The sequence below is a fragment of the Mixophyes fleayi genome, chromosome 4, assembly GCF_038048845.1.
Source record: "Mixophyes fleayi isolate aMixFle1 chromosome 4, aMixFle1.hap1, whole genome shotgun sequence".
Taxonomy (NCBI): Eukaryota; Metazoa; Chordata; class Amphibia; order Anura; family Limnodynastidae; genus Mixophyes; species Mixophyes fleayi.
Window position 1 is genome coordinate 265,173,640 of NC_134405.1, and position 13,560 is coordinate 265,187,199.

The window sequence follows — 13,560 nt, forward strand, 5'->3', positions numbered from 1 at the left end:
TCGGAAACGTCAAATGTCGCTTTTCATGTGAGTCCTGATTATATCCCTGTCGGTGTCAAAGTCCTCGATTTTCTTTTGTAGGTATTTTCGTTGTCGGTATTTTCACATTAGTGAAAACGTATCCAACCCAGCCTTATCTGTATGGAGTTTGTATGTTCTGCCCGTGGTTGCGTGGGTTTCCTTCAGTGCTGTGGAATTAGTGGCGCTATAAATGAAAGAAAAATAAAGTCACTTTGGGGGCCATTTGTAAGTCACTGAGTTAAGACATGGCAGGAAAGCACATTTTTGTATGCAGAAAACATAGAAGAGCATTGCAATCTTTGATAAAAAAAAACAAAAAAACACACTCATTAAATGACCACTAGCCCTATTCTTTTTGCCTTTGTAATTGTCTAACAAATATTAAGAGATGATAATAAAATAATAGTCCTGTTACAGAGCTTTAAAAAATATTAATAAAGATTGCATGGATCATTCTGCTGTCAAGGGGCAGCCATTTTTCAAAATTAAAGTATAGCTCAGATTATGACTTACTTCTGTTAACATTTCTATTTGCCCACTTCCTGGTAAAAAAAAATATTTTTACATTTACAGGTTCAGCTTTCCATTTTTATATAACTTGAACGATTTTTGTTGTATCTGAAGTTATCAGGTAATTAAATTTAAAACATGGTTGAAAGAAGGGAGATCAGGTAAAAAGACTTTGCAACGACTGTCTGGCTCATTCAGCACCGATACCGTTGGAAGACAGGGATCACAGAGTTTGCAGAAAGGTGGATACTGACCTCTAGCAACAATGTCCAGAACCCATTGTTCTTGAATAGTATGAGATTCATCATGTTCCTAGAAAAAATGTCTTTGCTGAAGCAGAAGGGATACTTGTGTGATCTCTTGTTGCTCTGTGCTTTCCGTACCATTCTAGATTTAAGGAGACTCAATCACTTTGTCTATGCAAGACTTTTCTATATGGATAATTCAATTCTCACTGCTATAAGCGAAGGGAATTTTCTCACATGTATAAATATTCAGTATGCTTACTTTCATATCCCTGTTGCAGATCATCACCAGAGATACCTCGGGTTCTATGTACTAAGATAGCATTTCCAGTTCACTTGGCAACCCCCCAACCCACAGAAGTTTCACCAAAGTATTAATACCACTGGTGGTAGAATTATAGAGGGAATCACTCTCTGGCCCTATCTGGTTGACATGCTGGTAATGGGAGAGTCAGAACACATTGTCATAAACAGGACAGCTCAAGTAATGTCCTTTCTACAGGAACACAGCTGTAATATAAATAAAGCAAAGCGTCATATGGTGCCATCACAACAGATACAATTTGGGGGGGGTACATAAATAGGAAGAAGGAACAAGTAGGTTGTAGAAATATAACGCACTGGTAACTCATCTAAATGGTTAATTTTTATTTTATAGTGGTCATTAGTTAAAAAGTATAACCTTTATTCTATTAGTTAAAAATAACAAATTAATTTAAAATTCAGATTTCAGCGAAATATAACAAATAAGTGCATGAGTGAAAAATGTGTTTAAAATTACTGGATGTTCCCGAACGTTTCTAATGCTTGATATTGCTTGATCTAGGGGAATAGATAAATTTATGGAAAGTTGTTAATTGCAATACAATGTCTGGATAATAAACACACAGTTTTTCTCACTAATAAATTTATCTATTCCCCTAGATCAAGCAATATCAAGCATTAGAAACGTTTGGGAACATCCAGTAATTTGAAACACATTTTTCACTCATGCACTTATTTGTTATATTTCGCTGAAATCTGAATTTTAAATTAATTTGTTATTTTTATCTAATATAATAAAGGTTATACGTTTTAACTAATAACCACTATAAAATAAAAATTAACCATTTAGATGAGAGTGACCAGTGTGTTATATTTCTACAACCTACTTGTTCCTTCTTCCTTTTTATGTACTATATTATGGTTTTTGTACGTACCCCTTAATCGGATGAAGTATTAATTTGAAAAATGATATAATGAGGCTGTTCATTACTCCTTATGATTAGTGCGACCTATCCATTACTGCCCATTCCCCATATCTTGAGTACAATTTAGGGGGTGTCCAAATAAGCACTGTACAAAACAAAGTATCTCTAACAAAAGGGCGAAGCCTCAAGATCTAATCCTTGACTTGTCACTACAAATTCGAAATCAAATTACAATATTTAGGGGCCTTCACCTTCTGGAAATGCTTGAATCGACTAAAGGAATTCTTCTCTTGGCAAGGTGGAAAATGCAAAATCTAGTTAGACTTACTCACTCAGTTGAATCTCAGACAAATATCAGTGGGTCATGCCAATTGATTAATGAGAAACACCTGTGAGTCTCAACGTTCAGAACCAGCCTGGTTCCAATAAGACAGACTCCAGTACCACAGGCTACTCATCCAGGAGACTGAACTCTGCACCATGAAATATTCCGGTTGCGCCCTCAACTAGACATAATGGTGACAAATCAGAATACCAAAGTGTCCAGGTTTTTCTCTTGCCATAAAGATAACACCCAGGAATAGAGAAAATTTGATGGTCTGGCAGGAGCTTGATACATGAGGTTAAGTGCTTCAGATTGCATATTAGTCCAGCCAGATTGCAATGAAAAAAAGAGTGCTTAGTTGGGCTGTATGTGCCAGTCACACAGCAATGTTGGTTTGGTTGTCAGCGGGTTGTTTGAGCATAGAAAGAGAATAAATGTAAATTTTTAATAAATTGTACAGAGGGGTGGTAATTGGGTAGAATAGCCTAGGGAACTTAAGAAAGGGATTTGTGAATTTGAGAAGTTAACCTAGAATGATGAGTTTATATGGAACACTTGAAGGCTTCAAGGCAAGTGGAAAGACTTGTTGCACGAGGCAGAAAATTCCAAAGAGAAGGTGCAGTCCAAAAAAAGGTCTTGTAACCGGGAATGGTAGCAAGTAATGACTGTGGTTGAGAGGCGCAAATCTTGGACAGAAAGGAAGTGACAAGTTGGGAGATACCTTGCAAAGAGGGAAGAGAAGTATGTTGGTGCCGTTTTCTTAAGTGCTTTCTACAGTATGTTATCATAAGCATTTTATATCGGTAGGTACAGAAATCAAATGTAGGGACAGAAAGTGCAAGCAGCGGCATAAAAATTGTTGGCAAGGAAAATTAAAAAATCAAATGAAATGCTGGGATGTATAAACAAATTGATGGCTTACTTCTGCAGTTAAAAAAGGGTGTGTTAGTGGTTTGCGTCTACAAATCTTATGAGTTTCATTAGTTGGCAACCTTATGCAGGCCCGCTCAATCTCAAGACACTTGTAAATACTTCTATCATAGCTTTTGGTAGGGAGTGTTGTGTTCTATACTGTTTGAAGGTTTAGCTGCTCATTATGAATAGTGTTATCAGTTCAACATACGATCGGCACAGTTCTGCTACATTTGTATTATTTCTAAAAATATCAAACTTCAAAATTTAACAAACAAAACAGAGTTTATGAGTCTACTAACCAGCACAGAGATACCTTTCAATAAGCAGCTATAGAATTTATAACGATACATACAAAGCAATCCAAGTCGTAGGTGGTCATAATTGCGACAGATGTAACGTTGGCACTCAACTTGCTGACATGAAAATGTCGACACTTACATTATGCACACATGTTGACAATATAGTCAGTATGATTCACAATGCCGCCATTAAAAGACCAATGCCACCGGGTCCGGAGTATAGTTTATGTCAGCAGGTTAAGTGCCGACATTACATCCGTTACAATTATGTACCTTACCCATCCAGGGCTATTTCAAAACAAGTAGTTTTAGGGCTGTAATAGGTGCCTTTTTTAGAAGGATTACATTATGATGCTAACTTCTGATACACTTAAAACACCAGTGCCCTTTTAACTTGGTTATTTAAGCCTTGGATATTCCAGGATAAAATAGGAGTTTAGTAGGATTTACCTTGGCCATATGCAAATTAACTAGTAATTCAGCCATTCTCTGTGAGTAAACTATGAAGGCATATTGCCCCACACCCAAAACAGCAAGTTATATCTACAAATAAAAGAATGATAAATTCATAGATGGGTAGTAGTTTAAATAGTCACCTCATATCTACTGCCACAATTCACCCAGGAGGAGTATAATTCTTAAATGAATAATACACAATGAATACATAATTCATACATACTTACTCTTCTGAAATGTTGTGGAGGCTCCCAAATCTCGGGGAGTTCTTCCGGACAAACAGAAACTCTCCTGGATCCCCCCAACATGGGGGCTATGGTGACACCCCGCCGGCACTTGCCAGCTGACCTCCACTCCTGGATCACTTTTGCTTGCCTAGGCAAACTGGAGTCAAATAATGAACCTCCACCTTCCCCAACAAACCCCTGAAGTGCGTCCAGGCACACCTTCATCAGCACGTTCCGGGAAGACGATGAAACAGGCTTATTTTCCAAATCTTTAGATTTAGGTAGCAAGGCAGTATGTTTGTGTTAAAATCCTCCATTTTTATATATCTGCTTCTACAGATTAGTGGTGCATGCTTAGGTTTCAACCATGTCTTGCCTGAGCATGGCGAAATAAATATTGACTAAATGACATCTGGTATTATAGAGTCAGCAGTCAAGCCAGAGGGAACTTCTCCAATGCCATTATCTTCTGCAGATTGCAGAGGTAAGATGGTGGGTCTTTCCTTCCTTTTGCCCACTAAATTAATTTTATAAGCCAGTCAAATGACTCAGCAGCTTTTATTTTTGCCAGTATTGGATGTCAAATGACAAGGCATTTAACCTCACTTGTCAGCTGTTCAATATCTCACTAGCTCGGGAGAAAATCAGAGACTCTAATCTAGACAGACAGTTTTGACTTAAACTCTCCATTGCTAAGCACACATTGAATAATTCCTGTGCTTGGCATAGCGGCACAAGGATTAAAACCCAGCCTGCATAAAAATAGATCCCCCACCCCATATGGCCGCTCAGTAAAAGTTGGAGTTTTTGGCCAGCTCAGAGCTGGAGGAAATTGGGTCTTTCTTATACTTTAATGGGAAGCATCTTGCGCATTCCAGCTACACTAAGGTGGAGAAGTGCATTTCTAGCCATAAATTAGGTTAATTCACCTGTATTTTAGTAGAAAAGTCAAAAGTTTTATTTCATGAAAGTAGGTTGAATTTTTTTTTATTTCACACCATAGTGCATGTCTATTTTGTGGAGGAGTCTCCTGAGAGCAAAGAGGAGGGGTGCATAGTGGTAGTATGCATTAGATGGGCTCTCAAGACTCACAGGTGAAAAACTAATCAAGCAAGCTTCAACAATGACCGCTACTGGTGAAGGATTTTCAAGCTAGGAGAGCTTGAGGGCAAATGACAATTATTGAAACCATGGGCAAATAAGTTAAATAAAAACTCTGAAATAAGGAAAATAAATCTTCCTAGCATAAATAAGCCCAATTCCCTTGGGCACTCAACTGAAACTGAAGCGGCTACAGGGGGGTTGCAGAGGGGAGGGGTTTGTCAGCATGATGCATTAACAATTTAACTAGTTAAGTGAAAAACTACACTCAGCAATGTTCCCCAGATAGGATGAAAGAGAAATCTATGCTTTTAAATGTTGACAAACATCCCAGAGTGCCTTGATATCAATACATACTTCCTTTCCTCTCATTTATACTTACAATTAAGTATTCAGGTGCACCCTTCAGATAAAAATCTATGGTGATTTTCTAAACATATCTGGATTACCAAATAAGGGAATGTCTCCCATTATTAAAACTATTTAAATAACCTGGTGCAGTTACCTTTTTTTTTTCTACATCTTAGAAACATAATTTTACAATTAATCAGCAGGTCACAAATACTCACACAATAAAGAGGACAGTATTAGGCTCAAGATTTACTTATCCCCTTTGTGTCAACCCATTTGTCTGCCCCTCCCATCTAGAATGTAAGCTCTCACAAGCCAGGCCCTCTTCCCTCGTTTGATTACCTATGCCCCCAGCACCCTGTACATAAAATGCATTGTGTGTATTCTCTAATTTCCTCAATCAGTGGCTCAGTTCCTGTTTGTTGCACTCATTCCTCCGAGCACAGGCTCTGCTTGCACTGATTTGCTCTGTATAATAAGACTGTTCTGGCATGTAATGTACTGTTTTACTCTGTGCTCTCTGTACAATGCAGACCCTTTGTGTCACTTTATAGACAAGACGATTCCTGAATACTATAGTTTGCCTAGGGGCTAGTATTTAGGATTGAAATAGGTCATGGCCTAATCCCACTGTTAAATATAAGGATTAAGCTCTGATGTATACATTTCCTATATGAATCATAGGTTAAGACGTCTTAGTATTTGCTGTACCATAAAACCTTATCTAGACATGCTGATTTAATCTGTGATCCTTGGAGGCTGCATATTTCTGAAATATAAACACTGAATGTATCTGTCAGAAACAGACAAAGCAGAGAACACCAAATGTCTCTAAATAGATACACTCACCAGTCTTTTGTGGCTAGGGCAGGTATAACATAGTATTTGCAAAACTAACAAATACTGATAGATTTAAAGGAAATGTTCAGTCTCATTTCTATAATCTACTGATTTATACCCATTCTAGAATTGAACTTGCTGGACCAGTTCGAATGCAACTTTAACACCCAATATTCCTTACAACATCGTTTACGTTTCACCTATTGTTTACCCAGATAATATTTTATTTTCCTAACCTCCAATTTGAGTTTTGTTACTTCCCATCATAAGTGGGGAAAATTAGTGTAGTTGTATTCTTTTTAAAGTAAAAATAACAATAAAAATGACAGATACCTTTGTTTCAAAATTCAATGGAAGTGGGCCTACAAAAAGAAAAACAAAAATTAAACATGACCTATATATTCAGTTCATCACTTATATTTCCTTAGAGAACTAATGCATCCTTTGTCACCATTTTGTGACACAGATTCAACACATCTGCTTCTACCCAATTATTACATTTTTGCTGTGATAGTTGTGTTAAACCCTCAGAGTTCTTTGACCTGAATAAAAGGACTCAGCCTGCTGCGTTGTGATTTTTATATACACTATATGGACAAAAATATTCGGACACTTGACCATTACACCAACAGGGATTATAATGACACTGTATTCAAATACATATACTTTAATGTGGAGTTGGTCCCCCCTTTTGCAGTGATAACAGCTTCCACTCTTCTTGGAAGGCTTTCCACAAGATGTTGGAGTGTTTCTGTGGGATTTGTGCCCATTTATTCTGTAAACATTTATGAGGTCAGGCACTGATGTTGGACGAGAAGGCCTGGCTCGCAATCTCCATTCCAGTTCATCCCAACAGTGTTCGATGGTGGTCACAGCTCTATGCAGGCCAGTCAAGTTCTTCCCCACCGAAAACTCATCAAACCATGTCTTTGTCGTCCTTGCTTTGTGTACTGGGACACAGCCATAATGGAAAAGAAAAGGGCCTTCCCCAAGCAGTTGCCACAAAGTTGGAAGCATAGCATTGTCCGAAATCACTTGGTATGCTAAAACATTAAGATGGCCCTTCAATGGCGATAAGGGGCCTAGACCAAACCCTGAAAAACAGCCCCATACCATTATCCCTCCTCCAACAAACTTCACAGTTGGCATAATGCAGTCAGGCAAGTAACGTTCTCCCGGCATCCGCAAACCCACACTCGCCCATCTGACTGCCAAACAAAGAAGCGTGATTCGTCACTCCACAGAACATGTTTCCACTGCTCACACAGTCCAGTGTCAGTGTGCTTTACACCACTCCATCCGACGCTTGGCATTGGTCTTGGTGATGTGAGGCTTGTATGTAGCTGCTCAGCCATGGAAACCCATTCCATTAAGCTCCCGCCGCACAATTTTTGTGCTTACATTAATGCCAGTGGATGTTGTTTGGAATACTTCAGCTATTGAATCAGCAGGGCGTTGGCAACATTTATGCCACATGCGCCTTAGCAGTCGTTGACCTCGCTCCAAGCCACTGAGCTCTTCAGTGGCTTGGAGCCACTGAAGAGCAAATGGAGACTGCATGGCTCGGTGCTTGATTTTATATACCCCTGGCAATGGGTCTGATTGAAACACCTCAATTCAATAATTAACAGGTGTGGCCAAATACTTTTGTCCATAAAGTGTAGCTCTGGACCACATTTGTAACTTCTAATATGCTATCATTTTCAGTAGGGGACATATACCATATATGTCCCAATAATAAAATCTCACTGCCAGCCAACAACATATCCCTTAGATTTTGTTTCATGTTCTGAACTGAATTGAAATTCTCTTACCATTAGACATTTCGAATGTCAGATCTTCAATGTTCACGATTATATCATCGTCAAAGGCATGATCATACTGCGTTTAAAGAAATGGGCTTACATTAAAATATTAGTAACACTTTTTTTAAGTCATTGTTCTGAGGTAATATTTACAATAAGCAAAGGCCTGTACTTAAAATTATAACAGTAAAAATAAATCAACAGTTGGTTTAATAACTTGCTCGAGACATGCTTCTTACATGTGAGATGTCTACATCTCAACTTTAGAATGAACAAGCAAAAGAGTCATGACCTAAAGCTAGGGAATTTTAATACTGTTTGACAGCCATCAGAGGTGGTCAACTGTTAAATGATTTAGGGTTTTTCGTCACCATACTTGCCAACTCTCCCGGAATGTCCGGGAGACTCCCGCATTTTGCGAGAGTCTCCCGGACTCCCAGGCGAGTGGAGCAAAATCCCGGATCTGCCCACTTCCTAGTGAAGTGGGCAGAAAAAGGTCACAAACGTCGCGATTCCTGGTGAATCGCGGCATTTGGCCCCGCCCCCGGCTGTCAAATGATGCGTTTTGCGTCATGATGTCACGGGGCGGGTCCAAAATTACTAGAGATGGGCGGGTCCGGTTCTCCGAGAACCGAACCCACCCGAACTTTGGGTATCCGAGTACCGAGCTGAGCAGCTCGGTACTCTCCCGCCCATTCCGAATCCAAATCGAGGCCGAACGTCATTGTGACGTCGTCGGGGCTCGGTTCTCGCGATACTTCAACTTTATAAATACACGCCTCCACAGCAATCCATCGCCATTTGACAGAGGGAGAGAGCAGGGTGTAGTCATAGGCTAATTAGAGCAGGGACAGAATACAATATTGTTCTTGCAATTGCTCTAACCAAAATCGCTAGTGCAGAGAGGAGGATAGAGGTTTATTATTTTTTCTTCATATTTGGCACTCCCCAGCGCTTTTGGGGTGTCCCCCATAATTGTGCATAAATATTTCTGGCTGTCAAAAGTCATATCTGTCAGCAGTATCTACTAAACAATTTTTAGCACTCCTCAGTGCTTTTGGGGTGTCCTCCCTAATTGTGCATTAATATTTCTGGCTGTCAAAAGTCATATCTGTCAGCAGTATCTACTAAATAATTTTTAGCACTCCTCAGTGCTTTTGGGGTGTCCTCCCTAATTGTGCATTAATATTTCTGGCTGTCAAAAGTCATATCTGTCAGCAGTATCTACTAAATAATTTTTAGCACACCTCAGTGCTTTTGGGGTGTCCTCCCTAATTGTGCATTAATATTTCTGGCTGTCAAAAGTCATATTTGTCAGCAGTATCTACTAAATAATTTTTAGCACTCCTCAGTGCTTTTGGGGTGTCCTCCCTAATTGTGCATTAATATTTCTGGCTGTCAAAAGTCATATCTGTCAGCAGTATCTACTAAATAATTTTTAGCACTCCCCAGTGGTTTGCGCTCAGAATGGATTCAAAGCAGTCCACATATGATCTGAATGAGCAACCAGGTTCTGTCACCAGTCCTGATGTTAGTGTTCCCAGTACGTCATCTGGCCAAGGCGATGTCAAACAACAGAGTGTTTTCAAATTAGTGCAAAAAAACAAAAACCAAAAAAAAATTTACTGTATTGAAGCGAAAAAGAAGTGTAACTGAGCAAAAGTTAAGTGACGATAAAAAAAAAATTGCAAGCATGCCATTCTACACACGCAGTGGCAAAGAGAGAATGAGGCCTTCACCTTTGGCCATTAGTGGCAGATCCCAAAAAGTTACCCAGCCTACAATTGGTGCACAACTACTGTTACGCGTCAAAGCCGAGCTGCAAGATAACAGTGAGGCATTACAGGAGAATATTTGCTCTGATTCACAAATGACAACAATCCCTGTGGAGAGTCCATCCAACAGTGGGATGTCTAATCGTGAGCATTCTGCTGATGTGTGCCTTAATAGCCCGAGTGTAGCCAGTGATACCCAAATTGAGGATGCCACTTTGGAATTAGAAGAGGATGAGGGGGAGATTTGTGTAGGCGACGAGGGCGCTAATGAGGATGTTGATGAGGATGAGGTTGTTTGTGTAAGTCCTGCACCAGTGGCAGCAGTTCTGGCACGTGACAAGAAAAAGGCCATTGTCATGCCTGGGCATAAAACAAAAAAATCCACTTCTTATGTGTGGAATTATTTCTACCCAAATCCAGACAACAATTGTATAGCCATTTGTAGTGTATGTGAAGCCACAGTCAGTCGAGGGAGGGACCTTAACCATCTTGGAACCTCGTCTATGTTACGCCATTTAACGAGAGTTCATGGCAAAGTGTTGGGAAAAGCTGAAAGTTCTTCCCAAAAGAATACAAGCACTCCCTCATCAGCTAAGACCCTCCGCTCACCGACATACCGACGGCTACAAAATACACCCACCACACCATCCTCATCAATATCCTCAGTAGCGCTCGGAGTTAGCCCGGCATCCCACTTAAGGCTGGATGACTCCGGCACTATTATTGATTCCTCTGAAGAAAGCGTTAGTCCTGCTGCTGCTGTTGCTGCTGCTGGGGGTGAATCGTCATCCCAGAGGCAGGTTAATAAAATGAGCAGTCCTACATTTCAGCAATTAACTGTGAAACAATCATTTGCGAGGGGAAGCAAATATGACAGCAGTCACCCAGTCGCCAAGCGAATCACAGACGCCATGGCTGCAATGTTAGTGTTAGATCTGCGTCCAATCTCCACAATAAACGCAGCTGGTTTTTCACAGTTAATTGAGGTTTTGTGTCCGCGTTACAGAATTCCATCGCGACACCATTTCTCCCGTAAAGCTATTCCACAACTATACCAAAAAGTGTGTAAAAATGTAGAGATTGCGCTGAAAAATGCCATTCTGCCCACTGTTCACTTAACCACAGATATGTGGACAAGTGGAAGTGGCCAAACCAAAGACTATATGACTGTGACAGCCCACTGGGTTGGTCATTCACCTTCACCAGCAGGAACAGCAGCAGCATGTACACCACTACGTAACATTTGTCACAGGCAGGCCACTCTTTGTATCACCGGCTTCACTAACAGGCATACGGCTGACAATTTGTTACGCAAACTGAGAGATGTGATTGATGCATGGCTTATACCACTCGGACTCTCCCCAGGGTATGTCATTTCAGATAACGCCAACAATATAGTGCGAGCATTACAGCTGGGTGATTTCCAACATATTCCCTGTTTTGCTCACACCATCAACTTGGTGGTGCAGAGCTTCCTACGAAATAACCGTGAGGTGCAGGAGATGCTCTCGGTGGCCCGTAAAATTTCAGGCCATTTCAGGCATTCAGCCAAAGCATGTAGGAGATTACAGCAGCTCCAAGAGCAGTTTAACTTGCCCTGCCACCAACTTAAGCAAGAGGTGGTAACTCGGTGGAATTCCACCCTGTACATGCTTCAGAGGATGGAGGAACAGCGCAAAGCCATCCAAGCATATTGCACAAGTCATGACATTGGGAAAGGAGGGGGGATGTATTTCACTCTTGCACAGTGGGGAATCCTTTCAGTGCTGTGCAGGGTGCTGAAACCATTTGAAGTTGTGACATGTGAGGTCAGTGCAGACTCTGCTAGTTTGAGCTAAGTCATTCCTTTAATTAGACTATTGGAAAAGCAGCTTGAGAAAATGAAGGAGGAGCTGAAAGCAAGCAATTCAGCAAAGTATGTTGGCCTTGTCGATCAAGTACTTAATTCGCTTCACAATGATCCTCGAGTTATTAAGATCTTGAACTTGGATCAGTACGTTTTGGCCACTGTGCTTGATCCAAGGTTTAAAACCTACATTGAGTCTTTACTTGTAAATGAGCGAGATGTGAACTTTTGCAAGGAGCTATTGCTCAGCAAGTTGGCCGCTGAACTGGGCCTCGGCTTGACGACGTGTCCTCCTTCACTTTCTCAAGCTGTTGCTCGTAAAAAATTAAATTTCCAAAAAAGAAGCAGGGAAGACACAGGGGGCAGACCAGAACAATTTAACATCTGGGCTGGTTTGAAGGATTTTTCAAAAAAATGTGTCACTTTGCCCATAACTCCATCCAATATGAGTATAAACATGCAAAGGATGGTGGAGGATTACTTTCAAGAGGTAGTTGATATGGAAATGTCAGACAGTCCCTTTCCTTACTGGGAAGAAAAGCAGGCCATTTGGAAACCCATGTACAAACTTGCTTTGCAATACCTAAGCTGCCCACCCTCCAGTGTGTACTCTGAACGAGTGTTCAGCACAGCAGGGAACTTAGTGATCGCCGTAGAAGGTTACTTCCCAAAAATGTGGAGAAAATGATGTTTATAAAAATGAACTACATCTTCCACGAGGAAGGCCTTCACCATCCAAGACATCCAAGCACTGACTGTTCTCTAATGGCGGATTCAAGCGGCGATGAATTGATAGTCTGTGATGATGACGTACACAATGATGAGGGTGAGGATTAAGCTGAAGATGATGCCGATAACATCTTTTTAAAACTTTCTATGTAAGTGTAGGGTGCAATCTACCCCCAAAGAGGAAAGAGACTTGTGGCATTTCCATATCACATACCATCTTGAAAGGCTGCTGTTAGGGCAATTTATCCTTAAGGGTAGGGTGTCATAGACAGAGTGACCCTAAACTGGCTTTGTCCATTTTTCATAATATTGTACAGTCTATAATGGCTGAATTTTTTGGTATTTTATACAAGTGGAGGGGGCCTAGAGAGACAGAGAGAGAGAGAGAGAGAGAGAGAGAGAGAGAGAGAGAGAGAGAGAGAGAGAGAGAGAGAGAGAGAGAGAGAGAGAGAGAGAGAGAGAGAGAGAGAGAGAGAGAGAGAGAGAGATTTTTTCACTTACCCCGCAGTGGAACGCATGTGCGTTCCAACAACAGGAAGTTCGGCATTTGGAACGCAAGTTTGCGTTCCAAATGCCGAACTTCCTGTGTTGGCACGCATATGCAGAAGTTGAAGCCCAGGGACCGGACACCAGGTAAGTTCACCCGTGTATAAGCCGAGTGCCCTTTTTACATAAGTATGCTGAAAAACTCAGCTTATACACGAGTATATACGGTATTTAACTATAAGTGTAGGGTGTAATATACATTCAAAGACGATGGCTGCATTGCCAATATGCATAGATGGAGAGGAAGACAATCTGTTTTGTGTGTAGAATAGGCCTACCAACGAAGAATTAAACTGTTTTTTTGGATGATTTATTACCTCAACAATTAGATTACTTGTCTCTAAAACAGTTGGAGCACTAAATTGGGTTAATTTAGGCC